Genomic DNA, 14,057 nt, shown 5'->3' with positions numbered 1-14,057 from the left:
CTCCCACTATGAGTTTGTGATATTTTATGTGAGCTTTGAGTTTTAGTAGCATTTCTTTTATGAATGTGTGTATCATTGTATTTGGGTCATAGATGTTCAGAATTGAGAATTTGTGCTGATGGATTTCTCCTGTGGTGAATAGGAAATGACAATCTTCATCTCTTTTGATTGATTTTAGTTTGAAGTCTAACTTGTTAGATATTAGAACAGCTATACCTGCTTGCTACTTGGGTCCATTTGATTGAAAGATCTTTTCCCAACACTTTACTCTGAGGTAATTTCTGTCTTTGAAGCTTCAATATGTTTCTTGTATGTAGCAGAAGGATGGATTCTGTCTTTGTATCCATTCTGCTATAGGGTAGTTAAGACTATTAATGTTGAGGGAAAGACAGTAAGGACCATTGTTTGTTAATGCTTTTTTGTTTTAGATTTGTTGTTGGCAGTGGTATTGTGAATATATTTGCCCTGCTTTACTCTTGGGTACTGTTGAAGTGGGATTATCTATTATCTATGTCCTTGTGAGCATAGTTAACTTCCTTGCATTGGATTTTTCCTTGCAGAACTTTCTGTAGGGCTGAATTTGTAGATACGTATTGTGAAAATCTGGCTTTGTCATTAAATATCTTGTTTCGTCTATAGTAATTGAGAGTTTTGCTGGGTATAGTAGCCTGGGCTGGCATCCATGGACTCTTAGTACTTGTGGAACAACAATGCAGAACCTTCTTGCCTTGAGGGTTTCCATGGAGACGTCAGGTGTAATTTTGATAGGTCTTCCTTTATATGTTACCTGTCCTTTTTCTTCGCTGCTTTTAATATTCTTTCTTTATTCTGTATGTTAGGTGCTTTGATTATTATGTGTCGAGGGGTCTTTTTTCTTTGGTCCAGTCTAATTGACATTCAGTACTTTCATGGGCATGCCCTTCTTCAGATTGGGATATTTTTCTTTAATGATTTTGTTGAATATGTTTTCTGCACCTTTGGGCTGGCCTTCTTCACCTTTTCTATGCCTATTATTCTGAGGTTGGCCTTTTCATGGTTCTTTTCCTGGATGTTGGCCTTTTCCTGGATGTTTTGTGTTAAGGATTTTTTGGATTTATGATTTTCTTTGGTTGATTAATCTATTCCCTCTAGTTTATCTTCAGCACCTGAGATTCTCTCTTCAATGTCTTCCATTCTGTTGGTTATGCTTGTGTCTGTAGTTCCCGAACGTTTGCCCAGTTTTTCTATTTTCAGCATTTCCTCAGTTTGTGTTTTCTTTATTGTCTCTTTAAGTTTTAAAGTCTTGAACTGTTTCCTTCACTGTTTGTTTTTTCTTGGCTTTCCTTACATTCTTTAAAAGATTTGTTCATTTCTTGCATTTTTTTGCATGGTCTTTTCTTCCATTTTTTTTTCTTCCATTTCTTTAAGGGATTTTTCTCATATTGTCTTTGAAGGCCTCTATCATTTTTATGACAATAATTTTTAAGTCATTCTCTTCTGCTTCATCTGCTTTTGGGTGTTCAGGGCTAGTTAGTGTAGAGTCCCTAGGCTTAGGTGGGTCAGGAGTTCGAACCTTAGCTCTGGGTGGTCCAAGCTCTCTAGGAGGTCTCTCCTCAGGCAGAGGCCCAGTTGTGGGGATCAAAGATCAGGCAGGTGGGGACTCGGTGGTTCCGCAAGGACAGGCGGGTCCAGTGTGCCCAGAGTCGATCCAGGAAGCTCCCTAGAAGTGGCAAGACCAGAAAAAACTAACTCTTAAGCCCACCCCAAATACCCAATAATAGACATGATAAACATTATTTTGACTTCTCTTCTAGGACTGTAAAAGAGATTTCAAAAACATGAAACCTATTATTGTTGCCCTTGTTTAATTCCAGAGGTGGAAAGCAACTCCTATTTCTGAAGATACCAAGCACTTCAGAATCTGGATCAAGAAACCCCTAGTCTGAAACTGACATGAAGGTACATCTGACTTCTTGGTACCATAAAGCACTATACAATTTCCAAAGGAGGGAGGCACCCAACAGACCTACTGAGATTGACATTTATGAACCCACATCAATGACTAGCATGGCACAATAACCCTAAGTATGTAATAGTGACACACATATTTTGGTGGTAACCAAAACTCCCTAATTTGGCTTACGACTCTCTCAACAAGAGGGAAACAATGGCAGATATTGGAAACCTCTGTAACTTAAGTGCCAGTAATATCAAATGTTTTACAGAAGAATCTACAACCACTAAGTTACTAAACCAGCATAATCTTTAATAACAATCAATAGCCATTTATGCCTATACTAAAAGACAAGTGTAGTCTTAATCCAATATCAAGAAAACTTCTTTTAATAACAGAGATCACTATGGGAAATAACCAATCAAAGTGGAAAGTTGTGTAGCCCATTGGGACTTAGGGATATGTATGTATGTATGTATGTATGCATGCATGCATGTATATGTACATGCATATATATATATGTGGTGTATGATGTATGTATGTATATGTATGTATATATGTATATGTATGTATGTGTATGTGTATTGCATTTTGACATATCCATAAGCTTTGAGTACCATGAAAGAATGTAAGTGTCAGAGGGATCAGAGAATTTGGAATGAGACTATGTCTCCTGGTAATACCAGAAGCTAAACCCATAAAAGTCTCACCAATATGACTGCCCAAATGTGAACTTAACAATGATGACACAGATGAGCATGCTAAATTGGACAAAAACGCTCATAAAGTCTCAACCAACTTTACTCAAAGAATTATAGACAACAGAGGAAGAAAGATACCAAGAGAGGAGGTCTTCCACAATTGGTGGGAAGAACACATAAATTGGTTGTTCAATGCCAAAGGTATACCCTGAAAACATACATACAAGAAGTACTATAAAGACTTGATATAGGAGGGTACATTCTATTTTGGGTGTGACCAGCCCTGGTCTGGTAGTTGCTGTTTCTATAAGAAAGAAGGCTGATCAAGTAAGGAAGATGCATTCCTCCATGGCCTATGCATCAGCTCCTGTGTCCAGGACCTTGCCCTATTTAGTTCCTGTCCTGACTTTCTCCAATGATTAACAGTGATATAGAAGTTTAAGCCAAAAGAACTTTTCCCTCCCCAAGTTGTAGTTTTTATTTGACAGACCCACTCAGTGCCTTTGCTTCCAGATAGGTTTCATGCATGTTTTCATGTTTGAGCTCATACCTGAGGTCCTGAAAATTCTTACGTGAGGTCTAATAAATTCTAGTCCCCAGTATGGAGAAAGGACAGAGGCACAGAGTACACAAGGACCCTTCCTTTTAGAAGAGAACAGGTTTTAATTATTTGGACAGCAATCTCTTAATGATGTATCTTGTGTGGCATTTTATGCTTCCCTCTCCAATCTCACACTACATCATAAATTTCTTGTCTACCATATCATCATATCATAAACTGTGATGGGACAGAGAACATGAATGTGAGTAAAGATAAAATGCTTGCTTAAAATACTAGTTGGTCTAATGTTGCTGCCTTTACTTGTTCACATAAAGAAAAAACTAGGTTAATGAACCAGGTGACACACCTAAGATCACAGATCATATAAGTCAGGGTGAAGTTCAAAGTTAAGAACTGGTACTCATAAGTGTAACTCTCTTCCCATGGGAGGGTGCCTTTCCTGAGTCATACATAATAAGTAATTTCTGGGCATGGGAGACAGAGATTACAGTTGCAGAAATTGGATCCTGGCTTCTTTGACTGTTCTAAGGAAGTGACTGGGCTGTTTGGATTGTTTCCTCTGTTTCTTGAAGATTTACCATGAAACTTATCAACTTGAAACTTGCTCCAATTCTCAAGTTCCTTACCACAGATAGAGCATTTTATCTTAAAGGAATCTTTCATTTTCTTTGTCTTCTCAGAGTTTCAGGGCCTGGATATCATCTAGTCTTTGGGTAACATCTTCCAGATTTGTTTTTAAACTGATTACATGTTGCTGAACAATCAAGTTTTCTGTCCTAAGCAGCAAAAAAAACCAAGTGATGACAATGTTGGCTCTTGGCCATTAGAAATGTGATGACAAGGTGTAGGACTTTGACAGGCATGCTCAATCTTTGGTTTTCACAAAGGGCTACACACCCTGAAAGAGTGGAGAGTGAAGTCTCTTCATTGTTGTGACATAAACAAGGGCGTGCATGTGGGTATATTCTGTGTTGCAGCTGTTCCTGCCATCTACTCCTCCCTCTTTTTGATTATGTACTACCCTTTAGCAGTCTGTGAACAATTCCTTACACTTTTATACACATCAGTCTTCCTAATGGAGCCAAAGAATCTATGAAAAGATGCTCCCCTGAGAAAAAAAAGTGTCATCAAAGACCTATTCTCTCTGAAAAGGTAGGGGACAGATGGAGAGTAGGAAATTCTTAAGGGGGGAGTCCATTTTCCTGGTTTTAGCTTTTTATTTATCTTCAGCCTTTTTTTTTTTTTTTGGCTAGCATCTTGTTTCATGAGCTGTAGTAATAATGACCTATACCTCATATGCCCCATATTGTAGTGAACCTATAGTTTGATTTCCTGTGCATCAAAAAGGAAAATTTCTGTGGAGGCCGAAATTCTGACTAGAAGACAGTCAGCTTTATTTAGCTTGCCTGTATCTGAAGGCTGAATTGGGGAAGCTGTGATGGCCTTGGCTATTACAGACTGAAAAATTAAAAGAGAAAAGAGAAAATCATTTTTGGGTAGGAGGAGAAAATGAAAACAACGCGGAAGGTTCAATTTGCTTAACTTAATGCTTTCCAAGACTATGCTTCCAGACTAATAATATCAAATGATGCAAAACCTAACCAAAAATAGAATTTCTAATCCAGAATCTCAGTAGGCTTTGTGAAAACCACCAAAATGGCTAGCCAGCCTAAGATAATATTGAAAAGGATAGATGAAGCATCAACTTAGGTCTAGACATAATCAACTTTTCAGAAGAGTAGAAGGAACCCAAACTAGGCTGTGAACAAAGTAGAAGCCAGGTATTTCAGAAAGGTGAAGGATATTTTCTTCAGCAGAGAGAAGTAAGCAAGGTAAAGCATGGTTAAAAGGTAATTGTGAATAACCCTGAGAATGAGTTTTACTAAAGGACTCATATAGATTGGTATAGCCTGATTGAACATGTTATCAAGTAGAAATTGACAGATTGGTGATCTATAAAGAATGTTCATGTCACATAGTGATATCTGGCTCTGTGTATTTTCTAGATGGTTAGAAATGTAGTCAGTGTAATTAATGGTAGGATTAAGATTTTAATTCAAGATAATCACCTTGACCAAGTTAAATTGTTTATCAATCAATAATGTTTTAGTATCACAAAGGAATCCAAATGAAACCAGATGAACATATGAAATTAAAGGCTCTTGGTTTGGAAACAACCATGGCTTCATACTTAGGAGGGTTACTTGTAAATGGAACTGATAAAGCCAAATTTGGAAAGTGTCATCTAGTTTATGTATCTATTGATAGTAGTCTCATGGTTCCCTCTCACATGTAGCTAAGGATACACAGTTTGAACCATTGGAGTTGCAAAACTTCATATATTCCTAAGTGACTGCAGATTCTTTTTCTATTCAAGAAATGTTCACTCCCCATAGTCCCAGAGTTTAAAGGATTTGAAATTGCATGAAGGCTTTTTTTTTTTTTTACAGTCTTCTTGAAATTCCAGGACATTTGGTTCTCCCTCATGCTTTGTAACATGATTTTTATTAATCCCTTATTGCTTGAAAATGGCAGCTTTCATTCCCTAAAACTGAGTTCTTCACCTGGCATCCAAGTGATCATACCTTATTTGTGTCTCATTGTTAAGATGGAATGATGTTTTATATTTGTGTACTTATGAATTTATTTATTGTGACTGGAGTTTAAAGATTAAATTAAGGCACTTTAGAAATCTGGAAATGTAATGGGAATAAAAGCACACATCAAAGTAAATCTGACAAGTCAAATAGATGGCTCAGAGATTTAAATTGCTTCCTGTTCTTCTAGAATACTATGGTTCAATTCCCACAACCTGTGTTGGGCAGCTCAAGACTGCCTGTAACTGCAGACCCAGGGTATCAGACTCCTTTTTGTGGCTTCTTTGGGCACTCACACACTCATGTGCATAGACACAAAAACAGACACACAGATACATACATATAAAAAATTAAATTTAAATATATAAGAAAACAAGAAGGAAGCCAAATAAATACCTAAACATAACTTCTAAAATTTAAAATACCACTATTTTCAAAATGGATTTAATTTGCTATAATTATTTTAGAGATTAAAAAGGACCAAATAGAAGCAACAAAACAGCAAATTCAAATCACATCACTTAAAAGTAGCTATTATTGGATGAAAGTTAATATTGCTCCAAATTCATAAGAATGGACAGATGGAATAAAACAGAAGCAAGTTTTAAAAGTAGGAAAAAATAGTCTGAACATTTAGTTTTTAATAAGATAAATCTGAAATAAATTTCACACTATTTGCAGATAAACTAGTTATGGAAACATCCTGCTCACTTCAAGGAAGAAGTTATGAAATCTACAAAGCTATGGTCAATATTTTAAAACTGTTATTACTGGATAAACAAATGGTGATTTGTTTTATGTATGATTCTGTTTCTTTTAGTTGATTGATTTCTTTTGCTAAATCAGAAATAATGTTATAATTTGAAATTCACAATCATTTTGTTTTAGTATATGATAGAATTCTTACAAATTTTCACAATTAGTTTAGAATTATGGAATGCTTGCTATTACAATATTTTTTCTTTTACAATAGACTCTTCATTCCTGAGTTATTTGGTGTTGATTTTTAGTTGAATGTAACCAAAAGATGCTTGTGTCTTCTATTTTCTGATCATTTTCATGCTTTAAAAGGTGTATTCTTTTCAATTTATATTTAAACAGCATTAGGTCTGCATTTAATATTCCCTGATCTTGTACACATTGTCCTCCTATCTCTGACACTGAGTTAATGAGAAGACAAACTGCAGTAGGGAACTGTTTTGTCTTTTCTGTTCCATTTTGGGCCTGAAACAAAGTCTCCTTCACAGGGAGTTCCCTCAGTTGCTGTAGAATATTCCTTATGTACACTGTGAGTATCTATTATTCTCATTGGTTAATAAACTGAAAGGCTGGTAGCCAGATAGGAAGTATAGGCTGGACAGACATACATAGAAATGAAAGGGGCAGAGTTGGGAGATGCAAGCAGGACATGTAAAATATGAGGTAATAAGCCATGAGCTACATGGGAAAGTGCAGATAGAAATGTGGGTTAATTTAATAGTGAGAGTTGGCTAGTAACAAGCCTAAGCTATTTGCAGATCATTTATAAGTAATATTAAACCTTTGGTTGGTTATTTAGAACTTGATGATTGGGACAGGAACTGTCCTTCTATTTTCAACCTCAGGGGAATAGAGAATACTGTTAGAAACATGCATATACTAGCTGGGTCTCCGTCTGCCCAGTTATCTGAGAAACTCTTTCACTAAACTAGAATAAGTAGGGCATTGACTTCTCAAAGCAATTATTGCTACCGCATACCTAAGCTTTCCTTTCTTTTTTCACTTAAAAAATACTCTATTTCTGTTTAAAAAAAATGTCAGGTTGAATAAGTTGCTCTTTTTAAAAATGGTGTGGTATTAGTATCTATTATAGGTTTTTAGTTAATTTTGCAAGCAAATTGTTGTGGGATAATGTTTTTATACACTGTGAAGATATATGTCTGAACAACCAATAGGTAGGCAGAAGAGAGTAGCCAGGACTTCTGAGCACAGACAGAAACTCTGGGAAGAAGAGTGGCAGAAATTCACCAGCAAGACACCATGGTGGTGGGGTTTACAAAGTCTGACATACTGTATGGAGAAGAGGTATCCTGCCACATGGTGAAATGTAGATTAACATAAATGGGTACCTTTTAGTTTTAAGAACTAGTTGGAAACAAGATTAAGCTAACTCCAAGCTTTTGTATTTAATAAGAAGTCTTCATTATCTGGGAGCTGTCAGTCCAAAGAAAATCAGATGATAGCAAACTATGATGGCGATGTAGTAATCACCCATTATGTATAATTGGTTATTTGACTTGACCTATCCCTCCAGAGAAGAGGATGAAAGGAATAGAAGAACACTCTACTGGAAGTGTGTTACACTTAATAGAAGTTGTGGATTCTTCTCTTTTCTGTGGTTTTTGACATCCCAATAGTTAGGGGTATGGCAGCAGTGATCTAGAACTTGTGGCCCCTCCGACCTCTCATAAAGTTGATATCATTTCCTCTGTCATGGACTCATTGACATTTGTTAATTCCTTTGGCTTCCTTGTTCCTGGAAGTAGGTCAGTAGACAAAAGAATTGAAGGATATACCAAACTTCCAGAAGAGAATGCCGTAACTAGACACATGCCAGTGTCTATAGTTACAATGTGGATAGCCAGGTAAGACTCAATCACACAATAATGAAACTACATATATTCAACATTTCTTTCTTCAGAAGATACTGTCATATTTATTTTTATATTAAATTTTACTAAGTTCTATTTTATTACCCAAGATATTTAACTTTATTCAGTACTATCCCTGCTCTCCCCACTCAAAGTGTCAGTGGTTCTACAATATCTCAGACACCCCCTACCTTTCAATATCTTTTCTTTCATTCATTTTCACAGGAAATAACTGAGTTACCAATCGGTTCCTCACTCATTCAGGTAGATTTTCTGACAATTTATCACTTATGTTTTCTAGTACTCTTCCTTGGTAAGGTGACAGAAATACATATGCTTAGCAAAAGTAGAAACTGCACCACTCTCTACTGTTATCCTTGGCCAATATTGCAGCCTAGCATTTCTTGTTACTGTTGATATATATCATAGAGGGTATTCTTTTAAATTTCTTTCCTGATTGAGAAGGAGGTATTGTGGGAAAGAGATGATAGTGCATTTTAGTTTATCTGCTAGCTTTACCCTTAGATCCTCTCTAAACTTATCACAGAATTAATGGGGTTTTTATGAAAGCACAATCTTATTCAGATAAATGAATGTTTACAAAAGTTCTCCTCTTCCCAGGGCACAGTGGAGTAACGGCACCAGAAAGGTGCCTTCTGCATTTTAAACCTAAGCATATTATCTTACAGGGCTCCAGTGGCTGGATAACACTGGCAGTTTTAAGGGCTGTGTATTATGACTCTTAATCAGAAAGGGTTTTGTAGGCAAATAATTTTTACATCTATCTCTCCAATATACCCTTACCAGACTGTTGCTCAAAAGTGCCCATGGACTTTCCTCTCCAGATGTTGTGCTGTATTCACAGCCTGGTAAACTGTGAGGGATATTAGTGTGAGCTTCTGTGTATTTCTTTCAACCTTTCTCAAGAAGGGCTAACCTCCAAGCATGAGAGATATTTTTTTTTGTAATAACCCTTGCTGAATTACTCTGTATTAATGTATGATCTCACAGAAGTGGTATCAGTCAGTAGCACTCTAATATACCTCTGCCACAGACTAACAGAGCACATTTGGAACAAACAAAATGTTTGGGGCATACACAAATATATATGTGTGCATGTGTGCATGCGTGCGTGTGCGCACGCACGCACACACACACACACACACACACACACACACACAAAAGATCCATCAGCTATGCCAGCTATGCCTGGAAAATTTTAGCAATACAAGACACATCCTATAGACATATTACAATTAGGAATTTAAGGCATTTTAAAGTATTATTGAAAATATGATGATAAAAGATGGGATATTAATAAAAAATGAGCATAGTATATTTGGTCTGACATGAAATACAAGAAACATTTATGCTATGGATCTATACATTTGTTTTATCAAGTTACAACCTTTGATTATACTCAGATGGTCTAACATTGAGTTGTTTCCTTTAAGAATTTGAAGAGACATTTCCAATTGCAATTGCATCCTTTCAAATAAATTTCACATTGAAGGCATTTCTCCCATGTGTAGAAATGGCCCCTTAGACATTAAATGGTTTGATTTCTTTTCATGTCATAAATTTCCTAATAAAATTATATGCTTCAGTAGAAGAGGCATATCTTTCTTTGTGTGTAATAATGTAGATGAAGGGCATGAGTAAACAGAGAGTTCTAGGAAATTTATCTAAGGTCAGGAACTAGTTGGGATTAACACTGATGTCAGCTCCCTGTGTACTTTTAAAATTCTGACTTTCTCTAAATCAAAGTGTGGCTGCCAATTTTCAAACCACATACTCATTCAGCCAAACTGCTGTTGTTGTGCAGATATGGTATACAAGCACAATTATAACATGGGTATCCTAGAAATTTTGTCAGCTAAACTGCCCAGTTACTTGTATATCAGAGCTAAGCATATAGACAAGTAACTCTACTTGTTTATGGCTAAAAGGTGAAGGGATGGACTTTTGGATTTCTGTCACAAAAATCATTAGATACACAAACTTCTTAATGAGTGAGGAAGAAGCCAGGTTGGTTGTTTTCCCTAGACTGGTTTAAGAGTTGAAAAATCACCCCCTAACAGGTGAAGAAAGAGGTGTGGAGAAACATGAATTAAGTATTTGAATGGTTCAGAACATGTCAGGTGAAGGAGGAAGTGGTATGATGTGGAGCCTACAAAGAGTAAGAGTTGTGATGGCACTCTGTACACTATGCAAGCTATCAAGTCTAGATTTTAAAATCTTCAAGGTCTGTTTTGTGCCTTTCAATAGCTTTCTCTCCCACTTATAATAGTTTTCTAAACATTTTTTAACTCAGAATTTCTTGATCACAAAACCATGAACAATTGGGGCTCATCCTCATTATGAAGGGGGCTGACCCATTTATGTACTCTAGGATGTTTCCAAATAACTTTCTATTTTTGGCAATGACCAAAATAATTTCATATATTTTCAAATATTTGTTAGGCCCAAAATCAGTCTGGTTTAGAAATATTGCTATCATTAACATTAAGTGTTCTGTGCATGTACTAATTCTCAATAGCTAAAAGATACAGGCAAATGCAAACAGGTGTTCTGTCTCCTTACAATGCTGATTGAATAATTTTGGAAATAATTTACAGCCTTTTGGTATTATTTGGTTAATAAACTTGATGTGCATCTGTTCATTTGTATGCTAAATGTCAGCATTAGTGAACACTTAACAACTGCAAAATTCTTGGGGCATAAAAAGTTAAAATTTATTTCTGATTGTCATGGTCCTTTGAAAATATATTTAGTCGGAGAAAAAATATATTCCCTTTCACTATATATATTTCTAATAGGTCAATTCTCTTATGAGCATTCACTATAACATTAATTTACAAACTTTGAACTTAAGCAACAGAACTTTCATTCTGTGTAACAGTGCTGATTCCTGGCTTGATGTAGCATTAAATATTTCCATTTCTTCCCAACCAAACCTACATTTGGCAAGAGAAGTTTGGGTACTATGGGCTAGTTTTTGTTTTGTTCTTCATCTCCAGTGCACTTATTTCTGACCTTCTAATGGTTCAAATACAAATGATCGTAGGGAAAGATTATAATCCTGAGTAGCAGTGTCTTCTGGCATTAAAGTGTCTGCCTGCCACATTCTGTAACTTGCATTTTGAAGGTGGGGTTGAAATGAGTTCATCAGACAAAAGATAAATGATAAATAGGTGTTTTAATGGGGAATAACTTACACAGATAAGAGTAAATAATCTCCATTGCCTTCTTGCTCCAGAAGATGCAGTCTCTGCTTTTCCATTTCTCTCTACAACCCAAGTGAACACATGCCCACAGCTCCTCTACTTTAAAATGGTAATGTGTACACCTAAAACCATGCCCAAAGGGTGTGACCACTACTACAAGTTCACTGGAAACGCAAGATGCCACTACAGTGTTTGGGGCAGTCTTTCATGAATTCTTCCTGTTTTACAGTGTTACTATGTGAAACTCCATGTCCTATAACTTGTATTTTGTTTTCCTTGCTCCTCCTCTCAGCTCTTAACTTTTCTGTGCTCATTCTTCTCAACCTTCTGTTAGAATCCACTGCCCTACTGGGAAGTCTTCTTCAGCAGCAATCCAAAGCCATAGAAGGGCTCTCTTCTCTATGCAGCATGTATTTGGAATGTGGGAATAAGTCCTTCCCCACCTACTCGTTTTAGAATAACAGATAATTTTTATATTAGTATGTATTAATTATTTATAATGTTTCATTGGTACATTTTATATGCATACATTATGTATTTCTTTTTCTTTCTTTTTTTTTGAGATTGTAATGTAACTACAATATTTATCCCTTCCCCTTTCTCCCTCCAAACCATTGGTCTCTGTCAAATATATATAGTCATTTTACACTAATTGCCATTTCATGTAAGAATGTATATATATATATATATATACATATATATGTATATTTATACACACACACATATATATATATATATATTCCTAAATATAACCCATTTCTGTACATATAATGATGAGAAATATACAGGCTATTGCAGACTTATGCAACATATATTTGGTTTGGTGACTTCTAGCCTCCTGGGTTTTTGGCAGTTGTCATTTGTGGTTTTGCTTCAATGTTGTTCTTTATATTGTCTGACCTGATCATGTAACTAAAAGTTTGTTTTCATTCTAATTATGAAGATAAAATTCAGAAACCAGATTATTGGGTCCATAAAAGAACAGTCACAATTAGCTAAAAAAATTTAGCAAGCCAGTTTTAAATTATTTCTATAAAAGTGATTTAATCATATTACATATATATATATATATATATATATATATATTTAGTATGTGCATGCAAAAATTCCAAGAACAAGGCAATATTAAAACAAAGTCTGACTTGGTTTTCTTTAATTTGTATTAATTAATTAATTTTATTTATTGAGTAGGAATTATTTTTCATTATTTCAATTTAAACTATTTGAATGAGGTCTTTCACATTACAGCTCTGGATTCCCAGCACTTGGGAGGCAGAGAGTAGGACAATCACTTTGACTGCACAGTAAAATTCCGAGTTGTGTGACTATTCCCAGGGAAATACAAGTGGATGTCTATCCACCTCTGCTAGAACATCAAAATGGGTCAAAGCCATGATTCCACCCAACTCTCCTTTAATGAGCCTGTAGTTACAGTGGTGTGGTCCAGGACTTATTTCCAAAGGAAGATACAAAGGGATCTAAATGTCCACAAACCCAGAGCAGCATAGATATCTAGTTATGATTCATTACAGCTCAGGTCACACCTTATGAAAGCTGCATCCTGGTCCTCCCAGTACAATTTGCAGGCAGTTTTAAATCAGAGAGTATCTTTTTTTCCAGAAATTCTTTACTGCTTTAAAAAGCAACATATCTAACATTAAGAGAGTATTTAGCAGGTAAAAGCACATACATAATCCTGTTGCAGAGGACCCAAGTCATTTAGATCCAGAGGAACAGGCACATATACTGGGTTGTAAATACCTCCTCCAATCACAGCATGTAAATAATAAAATAAGGTACCTGTCTATAATCATCACAAGAGGTAGGCTACATTTATTTTTTCAAGGTAGGCAAGCTTGGTGGCGAGTTTTGTAGAATCTTGAATCCCTCCACATGTTTGTGCTAGAGAACTCTTATCACCACAATAGCAAACTCTATTATAAAAGTATTCACCCAGAGAAGCATATTGTAAACACACACACACATTCTATAGCACATTGGTTCTGAAGCAAGTGAATATGAGGATAGGGGAGGTGAGGAAGGTATGTGGAGGTGAAGGAAAGGGTTATTCAAAACTAAGGATGTTTGAGGAAGACAAAAAGAAATCTACTAATTTATACAGTAATTAGAAAATATAATTAAATAAAAAATAGTTTGAGTGGAAGTGTCTTGTGTATTTAGATAATATGGTTCCAGAATCCAAAGGTTTTTTTTTTTTTTTTTTTTTTTTTTTTTTTTTTAAGAAAAATCCCAGTGTTAACTACGGGATACATTTTACTAGTTATTTTCCAGAAAGGTGCCATAACTCCTAAACAACACAAACTATTTCCATTGTTCATTGCTCACCAAAATGCTATGGGAAGGCCCTATTGCTAAAGGCTCTACATATTTGTGTACAGAACACATA

The sequence above is a fragment of the Phodopus roborovskii genome, unplaced genomic scaffold (genome assembly GCF_943737965.1).
Source record: "Phodopus roborovskii unplaced genomic scaffold, PHOROB, whole genome shotgun sequence".
Classification (NCBI taxonomy): Eukaryota; Metazoa; Chordata; class Mammalia; order Rodentia; family Cricetidae; genus Phodopus; species Phodopus roborovskii.
The sequence above is the reverse complement of the archived record's forward strand: the minus strand, read 5'-3'. Positions refer to the sequence as shown.